Source organism: Orbicella franksi, unplaced genomic scaffold, assembly GCF_964199315.1.
Source record: "Orbicella franksi unplaced genomic scaffold, jaOrbFran1.1 SCAFFOLD_328, whole genome shotgun sequence".
NCBI classification, from domain to species: domain Eukaryota; kingdom Metazoa; phylum Cnidaria; class Anthozoa; order Scleractinia; family Merulinidae; genus Orbicella; species Orbicella franksi.
In genome coordinates, this window is record NW_027670724.1 from 15,407 (window position 1) to 28,723 (window position 13,317).

At 44.5% G+C, this 13,317-nt stretch overlaps 26 non-coding genes across 26 annotated transcripts; all 26 read left to right on the forward strand.

The window, feature by feature from the left end:
• The first annotated feature begins 150 nt into the window (after window positions 1-150).
• Window positions 151-269, forward strand: LOC145474347 (5S ribosomal RNA). The gene has a single exon (XR_014045374.1). It is a non-coding gene; the product is annotated as a 5S ribosomal RNA (ribosomal RNA).
• Window positions 270-654: 385 nt separating this feature from the next.
• Window positions 655-773, forward strand: LOC145474348 (5S ribosomal RNA). The gene has a single exon (XR_014045375.1). It is a non-coding gene; the product is annotated as a 5S ribosomal RNA (ribosomal RNA).
• Window positions 774-1,158: 385 nt separating this feature from the next.
• Window positions 1,159-1,277, forward strand: LOC145474349 (5S ribosomal RNA). Its single transcript, XR_014045376.1, has one exon. It is a non-coding gene; the product is annotated as a 5S ribosomal RNA (ribosomal RNA).
• A 385-nt stretch (window positions 1,278-1,662) lies between these two features.
• LOC145474350 (5S ribosomal RNA) lies at window positions 1,663-1,781 on the forward strand. The gene has a single exon (XR_014045377.1). It is a non-coding gene; the product is annotated as a 5S ribosomal RNA (ribosomal RNA).
• A 384-nt stretch (window positions 1,782-2,165) lies between these two features.
• Window positions 2,166-2,284, forward strand: LOC145474352 (5S ribosomal RNA). The gene has a single exon (XR_014045378.1). It is a non-coding gene; the product is annotated as a 5S ribosomal RNA (ribosomal RNA).
• Window positions 2,285-2,669: 385 nt separating this feature from the next.
• LOC145474354 (5S ribosomal RNA) lies at window positions 2,670-2,788 on the forward strand. Its single transcript, XR_014045380.1, has one exon. It is a non-coding gene; the product is annotated as a 5S ribosomal RNA (ribosomal RNA).
• Window positions 2,789-3,174: 386 nt separating this feature from the next.
• LOC145474355 (5S ribosomal RNA) lies at window positions 3,175-3,293 on the forward strand. The gene has a single exon (XR_014045381.1). It is a non-coding gene; the product is annotated as a 5S ribosomal RNA (ribosomal RNA).
• Window positions 3,294-3,677: 384 nt separating this feature from the next.
• Window positions 3,678-3,796, forward strand: LOC145474356 (5S ribosomal RNA). Its single transcript, XR_014045382.1, has one exon. It is a non-coding gene; the product is annotated as a 5S ribosomal RNA (ribosomal RNA).
• A 384-nt stretch (window positions 3,797-4,180) lies between these two features.
• LOC145474357 (5S ribosomal RNA) lies at window positions 4,181-4,299 on the forward strand. The gene has a single exon (XR_014045383.1). It is a non-coding gene; the product is annotated as a 5S ribosomal RNA (ribosomal RNA).
• A 385-nt stretch (window positions 4,300-4,684) lies between these two features.
• On the forward strand, window positions 4,685-4,803 carry LOC145474358 (5S ribosomal RNA). Its single transcript, XR_014045384.1, has one exon. It is a non-coding gene; the product is annotated as a 5S ribosomal RNA (ribosomal RNA).
• A 385-nt stretch (window positions 4,804-5,188) lies between these two features.
• On the forward strand, window positions 5,189-5,307 carry LOC145474359 (5S ribosomal RNA). The gene has a single exon (XR_014045385.1). It is a non-coding gene; the product is annotated as a 5S ribosomal RNA (ribosomal RNA).
• Window positions 5,308-5,692: 385 nt separating this feature from the next.
• LOC145474360 (5S ribosomal RNA) lies at window positions 5,693-5,811 on the forward strand. The gene has a single exon (XR_014045386.1). It is a non-coding gene; the product is annotated as a 5S ribosomal RNA (ribosomal RNA).
• A 385-nt stretch (window positions 5,812-6,196) lies between these two features.
• Window positions 6,197-6,315, forward strand: LOC145474361 (5S ribosomal RNA). The gene has a single exon (XR_014045387.1). It is a non-coding gene; the product is annotated as a 5S ribosomal RNA (ribosomal RNA).
• A 385-nt stretch (window positions 6,316-6,700) lies between these two features.
• On the forward strand, window positions 6,701-6,819 carry LOC145474362 (5S ribosomal RNA). The gene has a single exon (XR_014045388.1). It is a non-coding gene; the product is annotated as a 5S ribosomal RNA (ribosomal RNA).
• A 385-nt stretch (window positions 6,820-7,204) lies between these two features.
• LOC145474363 (5S ribosomal RNA) lies at window positions 7,205-7,323 on the forward strand. Its single transcript, XR_014045389.1, has one exon. It is a non-coding gene; the product is annotated as a 5S ribosomal RNA (ribosomal RNA).
• Window positions 7,324-7,708: 385 nt separating this feature from the next.
• Window positions 7,709-7,827, forward strand: LOC145474365 (5S ribosomal RNA). The gene has a single exon (XR_014045391.1). It is a non-coding gene; the product is annotated as a 5S ribosomal RNA (ribosomal RNA).
• A 384-nt stretch (window positions 7,828-8,211) lies between these two features.
• Window positions 8,212-8,330, forward strand: LOC145474366 (5S ribosomal RNA). Its single transcript, XR_014045392.1, has one exon. It is a non-coding gene; the product is annotated as a 5S ribosomal RNA (ribosomal RNA).
• A 384-nt stretch (window positions 8,331-8,714) lies between these two features.
• On the forward strand, window positions 8,715-8,833 carry LOC145474368 (5S ribosomal RNA). Its single transcript, XR_014045393.1, has one exon. It is a non-coding gene; the product is annotated as a 5S ribosomal RNA (ribosomal RNA).
• A 385-nt stretch (window positions 8,834-9,218) lies between these two features.
• Window positions 9,219-9,337, forward strand: LOC145474369 (5S ribosomal RNA). Its single transcript, XR_014045394.1, has one exon. It is a non-coding gene; the product is annotated as a 5S ribosomal RNA (ribosomal RNA).
• A 385-nt stretch (window positions 9,338-9,722) lies between these two features.
• Window positions 9,723-9,841, forward strand: LOC145474370 (5S ribosomal RNA). Its single transcript, XR_014045395.1, has one exon. It is a non-coding gene; the product is annotated as a 5S ribosomal RNA (ribosomal RNA).
• Window positions 9,842-10,226: 385 nt separating this feature from the next.
• Window positions 10,227-10,345, forward strand: LOC145474312 (5S ribosomal RNA). The gene has a single exon (XR_014045339.1). It is a non-coding gene; the product is annotated as a 5S ribosomal RNA (ribosomal RNA).
• A 384-nt stretch (window positions 10,346-10,729) lies between these two features.
• Window positions 10,730-10,848, forward strand: LOC145474313 (5S ribosomal RNA). Its single transcript, XR_014045340.1, has one exon. It is a non-coding gene; the product is annotated as a 5S ribosomal RNA (ribosomal RNA).
• Window positions 10,849-11,233: 385 nt separating this feature from the next.
• LOC145474314 (5S ribosomal RNA) lies at window positions 11,234-11,352 on the forward strand. Its single transcript, XR_014045342.1, has one exon. It is a non-coding gene; the product is annotated as a 5S ribosomal RNA (ribosomal RNA).
• Window positions 11,353-11,738: 386 nt separating this feature from the next.
• On the forward strand, window positions 11,739-11,857 carry LOC145474315 (5S ribosomal RNA). The gene has a single exon (XR_014045343.1). It is a non-coding gene; the product is annotated as a 5S ribosomal RNA (ribosomal RNA).
• A 385-nt stretch (window positions 11,858-12,242) lies between these two features.
• Window positions 12,243-12,361, forward strand: LOC145474316 (5S ribosomal RNA). Its single transcript, XR_014045344.1, has one exon. It is a non-coding gene; the product is annotated as a 5S ribosomal RNA (ribosomal RNA).
• Window positions 12,362-12,746: 385 nt separating this feature from the next.
• LOC145474318 (5S ribosomal RNA) lies at window positions 12,747-12,865 on the forward strand. Its single transcript, XR_014045346.1, has one exon. It is a non-coding gene; the product is annotated as a 5S ribosomal RNA (ribosomal RNA).
• The last annotated feature ends 452 nt before the right edge of the window (window positions 12,866-13,317 follow it).

Consider the following 13,317-nt stretch of genomic DNA (forward strand, 5'->3'; position numbering starts at 1 on the left):
GTGATTTGAAGTCTTAGCTGGCTTTGGAATCTCTGGGTTAAGTAGCCGAGACGTAATTGGAAATTCATCACAACAGCAATTAAAGGCCTTCCTTCTAAGAGACTTAAAAGAGAGTCCAAGCAATTGGGCAAGGTTTGAGTTGTTTCTTTCGTCTACGACCACACCACAGGGAACGTACCGGTTCTCGTCCGATCACCGAAGTCAAGTCCTGTTGGGCGGCGTCAGTACCTGGCTGGGTGACCACCTGGGAATACGCCGTGTTGTAGACTTTTGGACCCATTTTGGGACTGGACTCTTCAGAGAAGATTTCCATACGCCTCCACATCATTGATCCCTCTGTTTTCAAAATGTTGTCTTTTTTTTTTTTGAATTATTTTTCCAGCAAGTTGACAGCATATTAGAAGATTTTCTTGTTTGATTACAGCACTGCAACACTGAGCAGCACACTGGAGGCAATCTCTTGAATGTGGCTTTGATGACTGACCATTGGAGAATCGCCCTTTTGTGATTTGAAGTCTTAGCTGGCTTTGGAATCTCTGGGTTAAGTAGCCGAGACGTAATTGGAAATTCATCACAACAGCAATTAAAGGCCTTCCTTCTAAGAGACTTAAAAGAGAGTCCAAGCAATTGGGCAAGGTTTGAGTTGTTTCTTTCGTCTACGACCACACCACAGGGAACGTACCGGTTCTCGTCCGATCACCGAAGTCAAGTCCTGTTGGGCGGCGTCAGTACCTGGCTGGGTGACCACCTGGGAATACGCCGTGTTGTAGACTTTTGGACCCATTTTGGGACTGGACTCTTCAGAGAAGATTTCCATACGCCTCCACATCATTGATCCCTCTGTTTTCAAAATGTTGTCTTTTTTTTTTTTGAATTATTTTTCCAGCAAGTTGACAGCATATTAGAAGATTTTCTTGTTTGATTACAGCACTGCAACACTGAGCAGCACACTGGAGGCAATCTCTTGAATGTGGCTTTGATGACTGACCATTGGAGAATCGCCCTTTTGTGATTTGAAGTCTTAGCTGGCTTTGGAATCTCTGGGTTAAGTAGCCGAGACGTAATTGGAAATTCATCACAACAGCAATTAAAGGCCTTCCTTCTAAGAGACTTAAAAGAGAGTCCAAGCAATTGGGCAAGGTTTGAGTTGTTTCTTTCGTCTACGACCACACCACAGGGAACGTACCGGTTCTCGTCCGATCACCGAAGTCAAGTCCTGTTGGGCGGCGTCAGTACCTGGCTGGGTGACCACCTGGGAATACGCCGTGTTGTAGACTTTTGGACCCATTTTGGGACTGGACTCTTCAGAGAAGATTTCCATACGCCTCCACATCATTGATCCCTCTGTTTTCAAAATGTTGTCTTTTTTTTTTTTGAATTATTTTTCCAGCAAGTTGACAGCATATTAGAAGATTTTCTTGTTTGATTACAGCACTGCAACACTGAGCAGCACACTGGAGGCAATCTCTTGAATGTGGCTTTGATGACTGACCATTGGAGAATCGCCCTTTTGTGATTTGAAGTCTTAGCTGGCTTTGGAATCTCTGGGTTAAGTAGCCGAGACGTAATTGGAAATTCATCACAACAGCAATTAAAGGCCTTCCTTCTAAGAGACTTAAAAGAGAGTCCAAGCAATTGGGCAAGGTTTGAGTTGTTTCTTTCGTCTACGACCACACCACAGGGAACGTACCGGTTCTCGTCCGATCACCGAAGTCAAGTCCTGTTGGGCGGCGTCAGTACCTGGCTGGGTGACCACCTGGGAATACGCCGTGTTGTAGACTTTTGGACCCATTTTGGGACTGGACTCTTCAGAGAAGATTTCCATACGCCTCCACATCATTGATCCCTCTGTTTTCAAAATGTTGTCTTTTTTTTTTTGAATTATTTTTCCAGCAAGTTGACAGCATATTAGAAGATTTTCTTGTTTGATTACAGCACTGCAACACTGAGCAGCACACTGGAGGCAATCTCTTGAATGTGGCTTTGATGACTGACCATTGGAGAATCGCCCTTTTGTGATTTGAAGTCTTAGCTGGCTTTGGAATCTCTGGGTTAAGTAGCCGAGACGTAATTGGAAATTCATCACAACAGCAATTAAAGGCCTTCCTTCTAAGAGACTTAAAAGAGAGTCCAAGCAATTGGGCAAGGTTTGAGTTGTTTCTTTCGTCTACGACCACACCACAGGGAACGTACCGGTTCTCGTCCGATCACCGAAGTCAAGTCCTGTTGGGCGGCGTCAGTACCTGGCTGGGTGACCACCTGGGAATACGCCGTGTTGTAGACTTTTGGACCCATTTTGGGACTGGACTCTTCAGAGAAGATTTCCATACGCCTCCACATCATTGATCCCTCTGTTTTCAAAATGTTGTCTTTTTTTTTTTTGAATTATTTTTCCAGCAAGTTGACAGCATATTAGAAGATTTTCTTGTTTGATTACAGCACTGCAACACTGAGCAGCACACTGGAGGCAATCTCTTGAATGTGGCTTTGATGACTGACCATTGGAGAATCGCCCTTTTGTGATTTGAAGTCTTAGCTGGCTTTGGAATCTCTGGGTTAAGTAGCCGAGACGTAATTGGAAATTCATCACAACAGCAATTAAAGGCCTTCCTTCTAAGAGACTTAAAAGAGAGTCCAAGCAATTGGGCAAGGTTTGAGTTGTTTCTTTCGTCTACGACCACACCACAGGGAACGTACCGGTTCTCGTCCGATCACCGAAGTCAAGTCCTGTTGGGCGGCGTCAGTACCTGGCTGGGTGACCACCTGGGAATACGCCGTGTTGTAGACTTTTGGACCCATTTTGGGACTGGACTCTTCAGAGAAGATTTCCATACGCCTCCACATCATTGATCCCTCTGTTTTCAAAATGTTGTCTTTTTTTTTTTTTGAATTATTTTTCCAGCAAGTTGACAGCATATTAGAAGATTTTCTTGTTTGATTACAGCACTGCAACACTGAGCAGCACACTGGAGGCAATCTCTTGAATGTGGCTTTGATGACTGACCATTGGAGAATCGCCCTTTTGTGATTTGAAGTCTTAGCTGGCTTTGGAATCTCTGGGTTAAGTAGCCGAGACGTAATTGGAAATTCATCACAACAGCAATTAAAGGCCTTCCTTCTAAGAGACTTAAAAGAGAGTCCAAGCAATTGGGCAAGGTTTGAGTTGTTTCTTTCGTCTACGACCACACCACAGGGAACGTACCGGTTCTCGTCCGATCACCGAAGTCAAGTCCTGTTGGGCGGCGTCAGTACCTGGCTGGGTGACCACCTGGGAATACGCCGTGTTGTAGACTTTTGGACCCATTTTGGGACTGGACTCTTCAGAGAAGATTTCCATACGCCTCCACATCATTGATCCCTCTGTTTTCAAAATGTTGTCTTTTTTTTTTTGAATTATTTTTCCAGCAAGTTGACAGCATATTAGAAGATTTTCTTGTTTGATTACAGCACTGCAACACTGAGCAGCACACTGGAGGCAATCTCTTGAATGTGGCTTTGATGACTGACCATTGGAGAATCGCCCTTTTGTGATTTGAAGTCTTAGCTGGCTTTGGAATCTCTGGGTTAAGTAGCCGAGACGTAATTGGAAATTCATCACAACAGCAATTAAAGGCCTTCCTTCTAAGAGACTTAAAAGAGAGTCCAAGCAATTGGGCAAGGTTTGAGTTGTTTCTTTCGTCTACGACCACACCACAGGGAACGTACCGGTTCTCGTCCGATCACCGAAGTCAAGTCCTGTTGGGCGGCGTCAGTACCTGGCTGGGTGACCACCTGGGAATACGCCGTGTTGTAGACTTTTGGACCCATTTTGGGACTGGACTCTTCAGAGAAGATTTCCATACGCCTCCACATCATTGATCCCTCTGTTTTCAAAATGTTGTCTTTTTTTTTTTGAATTATTTTTCCAGCAAGTTGACAGCATATTAGAAGATTTTCTTGTTTGATTACAGCACTGCAACACTGAGCAGCACACTGGAGGCAATCTCTTGAATGTGGCTTTGATGACTGACCATTGGAGAATCGCCCTTTTGTGATTTGAAGTCTTAGCTGGCTTTGGAATCTCTGGGTTAAGTAGCCGAGACGTAATTGGAAATTCATCACAACAGCAATTAAAGGCCTTCCTTCTAAGAGACTTAAAAGAGAGTCCAAGCAATTGGGCAAGGTTTGAGTTGTTTCTTTCGTCTACGACCACACCACAGGGAACGTACCGGTTCTCGTCCGATCACCGAAGTCAAGTCCTGTTGGGCGGCGTCAGTACCTGGCTGGGTGACCACCTGGGAATACGCCGTGTTGTAGACTTTTGGACCCATTTTGGGACTGGACTCTTCAGAGAAGATTTCCATACGCCTCCACATCATTGATCCCTCTGTTTTCAAAATGTTGTCTTTTTTTTTTTTGAATTATTTTTCCAGCAAGTTGACAGCATATTAGAAGATTTTCTTGTTTGATTACAGCACTGCAACACTGAGCAGCACACTGGAGGCAATCTCTTGAATGTGGCTTTGATGACTGACCATTGGAGAATCGCCCTTTTGTGATTTGAAGTCTTAGCTGGCTTTGGAATCTCTGGGTTAAGTAGCCGAGACGTAATTGGAAATTCATCACAACAGCAATTAAAGGCCTTCCTTCTAAGAGACTTAAAAGAGAGTCCAAGCAATTGGGCAAGGTTTGAGTTGTTTCTTTCGTCTACGACCACACCACAGGGAACGTACCGGTTCTCGTCCGATCACCGAAGTCAAGTCCTGTTGGGCGGCGTCAGTACCTGGCTGGGTGACCACCTGGGAATACGCCGTGTTGTAGACTTTTGGACCCATTTTGGGACTGGACTCTTCAGAGAAGATTTCCATACGCCTCCACATCATTGATCCCTCTGTTTTCAAAATGTTGTCTTTTTTTTTTTTGAATTATTTTTCCAGCAAGTTGACAGCATATTAGAAGATTTTCTTGTTTGATTACAGCACTGCAACACTGAGCAGCACACTGGAGGCAATCTCTTGAATGTGGCTTTGATGACTGACCATTGGAGAATCGCCCTTTTGTGATTTGAAGTCTTAGCTGGCTTTGGAATCTCTGGGTTAAGTAGCCGAGACGTAATTGGAAATTCATCACAACAGCAATTAAAGGCCTTCCTTCTAAGAGACTTAAAAGAGAGTCCAAGCAATTGGGCAAGGTTTGAGTTGTTTCTTTCGTCTACGACCACACCACAGGGAACGTACCGGTTCTCGTCCGATCACCGAAGTCAAGTCCTGTTGGGCGGCGTCAGTACCTGGCTGGGTGACCACCTGGGAATACGCCGTGTTGTAGACTTTTGGACCCATTTTGGGACTGGACTCTTCAGAGAAGATTTCCATACGCCTCCACATCATTGATCCCTCTGTTTTCAAAATGTTGTCTTTTTTTTTTTTGAATTATTTTTCCAGCAAGTTGACAGCATATTAGAAGATTTTCTTGTTTGATTACAGCACTGCAACACTGAGCAGCACACTGGAGGCAATCTCTTGAATGTGGCTTTGATGACTGACCATTGGAGAATCGCCCTTTTGTGATTTGAAGTCTTAGCTGGCTTTGGAATCTCTGGGTTAAGTAGCCGAGACGTAATTGGAAATTCATCACAACAGCAATTAAAGGCCTTCCTTCTAAGAGACTTAAAAGAGAGTCCAAGCAATTGGGCAAGGTTTGAGTTGTTTCTTTCGTCTACGACCACACCACAGGGAACGTACCGGTTCTCGTCCGATCACCGAAGTCAAGTCCTGTTGGGCGGCGTCAGTACCTGGCTGGGTGACCACCTGGGAATACGCCGTGTTGTAGACTTTTGGACCCATTTTGGGACTGGACTCTTCAGAGAAGATTTCCATACGCCTCCACATCATTGATCCCTCTGTTTTCAAAATGTTGTCTTTTTTTTTTTTGAATTATTTTTCCAGCAAGTTGACAGCATATTAGAAGATTTTCTTGTTTGATTACAGCACTGCAACACTGAGCAGCACACTGGAGGCAATCTCTTGAATGTGGCTTTGATGACTGACCATTGGAGAATCGCCCTTTTGTGATTTGAAGTCTTAGCTGGCTTTGGAATCTCTGGGTTAAGTAGCCGAGACGTAATTGGAAATTCATCACAACAGCAATTAAAGGCCTTCCTTCTAAGAGACTTAAAAGAGAGTCCAAGCAATTGGGCAAGGTTTGAGTTGTTTCTTTCGTCTACGACCACACCACAGGGAACGTACCGGTTCTCGTCCGATCACCGAAGTCAAGTCCTGTTGGGCGGCGTCAGTACCTGGCTGGGTGACCACCTGGGAATACGCCGTGTTGTAGACTTTTGGACCCATTTTGGGACTGGACTCTTCAGAGAAGATTTCCATACGCCTCCACATCATTGATCCCTCTGTTTTCAAAATGTTGTCTTTTTTTTTTTTGAATTATTTTTCCAGCAAGTTGACAGCATATTAGAAGATTTTCTTGTTTGATTACAGCACTGCAACACTGAGCAGCACACTGGAGGCAATCTCTTGAATGTGGCTTTGATGACTGACCATTGGAGAATCGCCCTTTTGTGATTTGAAGTCTTAGCTGGCTTTGGAATCTCTGGGTTAAGTAGCCGAGACGTAATTGGAAATTCATCACAACAGCAATTAAAGGCCTTCCTTCTAAGAGACTTAAAAGAGAGTCCAAGCAATTGGGCAAGGTTTGAGTTGTTTCTTTCGTCTACGACCACACCACAGGGAACGTACCGGTTCTCGTCCGATCACCGAAGTCAAGTCCTGTTGGGCGGCGTCAGTACCTGGCTGGGTGACCACCTGGGAATACGCCGTGTTGTAGACTTTTGGACCCATTTTGGGACTGGACTCTTCAGAGAAGATTTCCATACGCCTCCACATCATTGATCCCTCTGTTTTCAAAATGTTGTCTTTTTTTTTTTTGAATTATTTTTCCAGCAAGTTGACAGCATATTAGAAGATTTTCTTGTTTGATTACAGCACTGCAACACTGAGCAGCACACTGGAGGCAATCTCTTGAATGTGGCTTTGATGACTGACCATTGGAGAATCGCCCTTTTGTGATTTGAAGTCTTAGCTGGCTTTGGAATCTCTGGGTTAAGTAGCCGAGACGTAATTGGAAATTCATCACAACAGCAATTAAAGGCCTTCCTTCTAAGAGACTTAAAAGAGAGTCCAAGCAATTGGGCAAGGTTTGAGTTGTTTCTTTCGTCTACGACCACACCACAGGGAACGTACCGGTTCTCGTCCGATCACCGAAGTCAAGTCCTGTTGGGCGGCGTCAGTACCTGGCTGGGTGACCACCTGGGAATACGCCGTGTTGTAGACTTTTGGACCCATTTTGGGACTGGACTCTTCAGAGAAGATTTCCATACGCCTCCACATCATTGATCCCTCTGTTTTCAAAATGTTGTCTTTTTTTTTTTTGAATTATTTTTCCAGCAAGTTGACAGCATATTAGAAGATTTTCTTGTTTGATTACAGCACTGCAACACTGAGCAGCACACTGGAGGCAATCTCTTGAATGTGGCTTTGATGACTGACCATTGGAGAATCGCCCTTTTGTGATTTGAAGTCTTAGCTGGCTTTGGAATCTCTGGGTTAAGTAGCCGAGACGTAATTGGAAATTCATCACAACAGCAATTAAAGGCCTTCCTTCTAAGAGACTTAAAAGAGAGTCCAAGCAATTGGGCAAGGTTTGAGTTGTTTCTTTCGTCTACGACCACACCACAGGGAACGTACCGGTTCTCGTCCGATCACCGAAGTCAAGTCCTGTTGGGCGGCGTCAGTACCTGGCTGGGTGACCACCTGGGAATACGCCGTGTTGTAGACTTTTGGACCCATTTTGGGACTGGACTCTTCAGAGAAGATTTCCATACGCCTCCACATCATTGATCCCTCTGTTTTCAAAATGTTGTCTTTTTTTTTTTGAATTATTTTTCCAGCAAGTTGACAGCATATTAGAAGATTTTCTTGTTTGATTACAGCACTGCAACACTGAGCAGCACACTGGAGGCAATCTCTTGAATGTGGCTTTGATGACTGACCATTGGAGAATCGCCCTTTTGTGATTTGAAGTCTTAGCTGGCTTTGGAATCTCTGGGTTAAGTAGCCGAGACGTAATTGGAAATTCATCACAACAGCAATTAAAGGCCTTCCTTCTAAGAGACTTAAAAGAGAGTCCAAGCAATTGGGCAAGGTTTGAGTTGTTTCTTTCGTCTACGACCACACCACAGGGAACGTACCGGTTCTCGTCCGATCACCGAAGTCAAGTCCTGTTGGGCGGCGTCAGTACCTGGCTGGGTGACCACCTGGGAATACGCCGTGTTGTAGACTTTTGGACCCATTTTGGGACTGGACTCTTCAGAGAAGATTTCCATACGCCTCCACATCATTGATCCCTCTGTTTTCAAAATGTTGTCTTTTTTTTTTTGAATTATTTTTCCAGCAAGTTGACAGCATATTAGAAGATTTTCTTGTTTGATTACAGCACTGCAACACTGAGCAGCACACTGGAGGCAATCTCTTGAATGTGGCTTTGATGACTGACCATTGGAGAATCGCCCTTTTGTGATTTGAAGTCTTAGCTGGCTTTGGAATCTCTGGGTTAAGTAGCCGAGACGTAATTGGAAATTCATCACAACAGCAATTAAAGGCCTTCCTTCTAAGAGACTTAAAAGAGAGTCCAAGCAATTGGGCAAGGTTTGAGTTGTTTCTTTCGTCTACGACCACACCACAGGGAACGTACCGGTTCTCGTCCGATCACCGAAGTCAAGTCCTGTTGGGCGGCGTCAGTACCTGGCTGGGTGACCACCTGGGAATACGCCGTGTTGTAGACTTTTGGACCCATTTTGGGACTGGACTCTTCAGAGAAGATTTCCATACGCCTCCACATCATTGATCCCTCTGTTTTCAAAATGTTGTCTTTTTTTTTTTTGAATTATTTTTCCAGCAAGTTGACAGCATATTAGAAGATTTTCTTGTTTGATTACAGCACTGCAACACTGAGCAGCACACTGGAGGCAATCTCTTGAATGTGGCTTTGATGACTGACCATTGGAGAATCGCCCTTTTGTGATTTGAAGTCTTAGCTGGCTTTGGAATCTCTGGGTTAAGTAGCCGAGACGTAATTGGAAATTCATCACAACAGCAATTAAAGGCCTTCCTTCTAAGAGACTTAAAAGAGAGTCCAAGCAATTGGGCAAGGTTTGAGTTGTTTCTTTCGTCTACGACCACACCACAGGGAACGTACCGGTTCTCGTCCGATCACCGAAGTCAAGTCCTGTTGGGCGGCGTCAGTACCTGGCTGGGTGACCACCTGGGAATACGCCGTGTTGTAGACTTTTGGACCCATTTTGGGACTGGACTCTTCAGAGAAGATTTCCATACGCCTCCACATCATTGATCCCTCTGTTTTCAAAATGTTGTCTTTTTTTTTTTTGAATTATTTTTCCAGCAAGTTGACAGCATATTAGAAGATTTTCTTGTTTGATTACAGCACTGCAACACTGAGCAGCACACTGGAGGCAATCTCTTGAATGTGGCTTTGATGACTGACCATTGGAGAATCGCCCTTTTGTGATTTGAAGTCTTAGCTGGCTTTGGAATCTCTGGGTTAAGTAGCCGAGACGTAATTGGAAATTCATGACAACAGCAATTAAAGGCCTTCCTTCTAAGAGACTTAAAAGAGAGTCCAAGCAATTGGGCAAGGTTTGAGTTGTTTCTTTCGTCTACGACCACACCACAGGGAACGTACCGGTTCTCGTCCGATCACCGAAGTCAAGTCCTGTTGGGCGGCGTCAGTACCTGGCTGGGTGACCACCTGGGAATACGCCGTGTTGTAGACTTTTGGACCCATTTTGGGACTGGACTCTTCAGAGAAGATTTCCATACGCCTCCACATCATTGATCCCTCTGTTTTCAAAATGTTGTCTTTTTTTTTTTTGAATTATTTTTCCAGCAAGTTGACAGCATATTAGAAGATTTTCTTGTTTGATTACAGCACTGCAACACTGAGCAGCACACTGGAGGCAATCTCTTGAATGTGGCTTTGATGACTGACCATTGGAGAATCGCCCTTTTGTGATTTGAAGTCTTAGCTGGCTTTGGAATCTCTGGGTTAAGTAGCCGAGACGTAATTGGAAATTCATCACAACAGCAATTAAAGGCCTTCCTTCTAAGAGACTTAAAAGAGAGTCCAAGCAATTGGGTAAGGTTTGAGTTGTTTCTTTCGTCTACGACCACACCACAGGGAACGTACCGGTTCTCGTCCGATCACCGAAGTCAAGTCCTGTTGGGCGGCGTCAGTACCTGGCTGGGTGACCACCTGGGAATACGCCGTGTTGTAGACTTTTGGACCCATTTTGGGACTGGACTCTTCAGAGAAGATTTCCATACGCCTCCACATCATTGATCCCTCTGTTTTCAAAATGTTGTCTTTTTTTTTTTGAATTATTTTTCCAGCAAGTTGACAGCATATTAGAAGATTTTCTTGTTTGATTACAGCACTGCAACACTGAGCAGCACACTGGAGGCAATCTCTTGAATGTGGCTTTGATGACTGACCATTGGAGAATCGCCCTTTTGTGATTTGAAGTCTTAGCTGGCTTTGGAATCTCTGGGTTAAGTAGCCGAGACGTAATTGGAAATTCATCACAACAGCAATTAAAGGCCTTCCTTCTAAGAGACTTAAAAGAGAGTCCAAGCAATTGGGCAAGGTTTGAGTTGTTTCTTTCGTCTACGACCACACCACAGGGAACGTACCGGTTCTCGTCCGATCACCGAAGTCAAGTCCTGTTGGGCGGCGTCAGTACCTGGCTGGGTGACCACCTGGGAATACGCCGTGTTGTAGACTTTTGGACCCATTTTGGGACTGGACTCTTCAGAGAAGATTTCCATACGCCTCCACATCATTGATCCCTCTGTTTTCAAAATGTTGTCTTTTTTTTTTTTGAATTATTTTTCCAGCAAGTTGACAGCATATTAGAAGATTTTCTTGTTTGATTACAGCACTGCAACACTGAGCAGCACACTGGAGGCAATCTCTTGAATGTGGCTTTGATGACTGACCATTGGAGAATCGCCCTTTTGTGATTTGAAGTCTTAGCTGGCTTTGGAATCTCTGGGTTAAGTAGCCGAGACGTAATTGGAAATTCATCACAACAGCAATTAAAGGCCTTCCTTCTAAGAGACTTAAAAGAGAGTCCAAGCAATTGGGCAAGGTTTGAGTTGTTTCTTTCGTCTACGACCACACCACAGGGAACGTACCGGTTCTCGTCCGATCACCGAAGTCAAGTCCTGTTGGGCGGCGTCAGTACCTGGCTGGGTGACCACCTGGGAATACGCCGTGTTGTAGACTTTTGGACCCATTTTGGGACTGGACTCTTCAGAGAAGATTTCCATACGCCTCCACATCATTGATCCCTCTGTTTTCAAAATGTTGTCTTTTTTTTTTTTTGAATTATTTTTCCAGCAAGTTGACAGCATATTAGAAGATTTTCTTGTTTGATTACAGCACTGCAACACTGAGCAGCACACTGGAGGCAATCTCTTGAATGTGGCTTTGATGACTGACCATTGGAGAATCGCCCTTTTGTGATTTGAAGTCTTAGCTGGCTTTGGAATCTCTGGGTTAAGTAGCCGAGACGTAATTGGAAATTCATCACAACAGCAATTAAAGGCCTTCCTTCTAAGAGACTTAAAAGAGAGTCCAAGCAATTGGGCAAGGTTTGAGTTGTTTCTTTCGTCTACGACCACACCACAGGGAACGTACCGGTTCTCGTCCGATCACCGAAGTCAAGTCCTGTTGGGCGGCGTCAGTACCTGGCTGGGTGACCACCTGGGAATACGCCGTGTTGTAGACTTTTGGACCCATTTTGGGACTGGACTCTTCAGAGAAGATTTCCATACGCCTCCACATCATTGATCCCTCTGTTTTCAAAATGTTGTCTTTTTTTTTTTTGAATTATTTTTCCAGCAAGTTGACAGCATATTAGAAGATTTTCTTGTTTGATTACAGCACTGCAACACTGAGCAGCACACTGGAGGCAATCTCTTGAATGTGGCTTTGATGACTGACCATTGGAGAATCGCCCTTTTGTGATTTGAAGTCTTAGCTGGCTTTGGAATCTCTGGGTTAAGTAGCCGAGACGTAATTGGAAATTCATCACAACAGCAATTAAAGGCCTTCCTTCTAAGAGACTTAAAAGAGAGTCCAAGCAATTGGGCAAGGTTTGAGTTGTTTCTTTCGTCTACGACCACACCACAGGGAACGTACCGGTTCTCGTCCGATCACCGAAGTCAAGTCCTGTTGGGCGGCGTCAGTACCTGGCTGGGTGACCACCTGGGAATACGCCGTGTTGTAGACTTTTGGACCCATTTTGGGACTGGACTCTTCAGAGAAGATTTCCATACGCCTCCACATCATTGATCCCTCTGTTTTCAAAATGTTGTCTTTTTTTTTTTTGAATTATTTTTCCAGCAAGTTGACAGCATATTAGAAGATTTTCTTGTTTGATTACAGCACTGCAACACTGAGCAGCACACTGGAGGCAATCTCTTGAATGTGGCTTTGATGACTGACCATTGGAGAATCGCCCTTTTGTGATTTGAAGTCTTAGCTGGCTTTGGAATCTCTGGGTTAAGTAGCCGAGACGTAATTGGAAATTCATCACAACAGCAATTAAAGGCCTTCCTTCTAAGAGACTTAAAAGAGAGTCCAAGCAATTGGGCAAGGTTTGAGTTGTTTCTTTCGTCTACGACCACACCACAGGGAACGTACCGGTTCTCGTCCGATCACCGAAGTCAAGTCCTGTTGGGCGGCGTCAGTACCTGGCTGGGTGACCACCTGGGAATACGCCGTGTTGTAGACTTTTGGACCCATTTTGGGACTGGACTCTTCAGAGAAGATTTCCATACGCCTCCACATCATTGATCCCTCTGTTTTCAAAATGTTGTCTTTTTTTTTTTTGAATTATTTTTCCAGCAAGTTGACAGCATATTAGAAGATTTTCTTGTTTGATTACAGCACTGCAACACTGAGCAGCACACTGGAGGCAATCTCTTGAATGTGGCTTTGATGACTGACCATTGGAGAATCGCCCTTTTGTGATTTGAAGTCTTAGCTGGCTTTGGAATCTCTGGGTTAAGTAGCCGAGACGTAATTGGAAATTCATCACAACAGCAATTAAAGGCCTTCCTTCTAAGAGACTTAAAAGAGAGTCCAAGCAATTGGGCAAGGTTTGAGTTGTTTCTTTCGTCTACGACCACACCACAGGGAACGTACCGGTTCTCGTCCGATCACCGAAGTCAAGTCCTGTTGGGC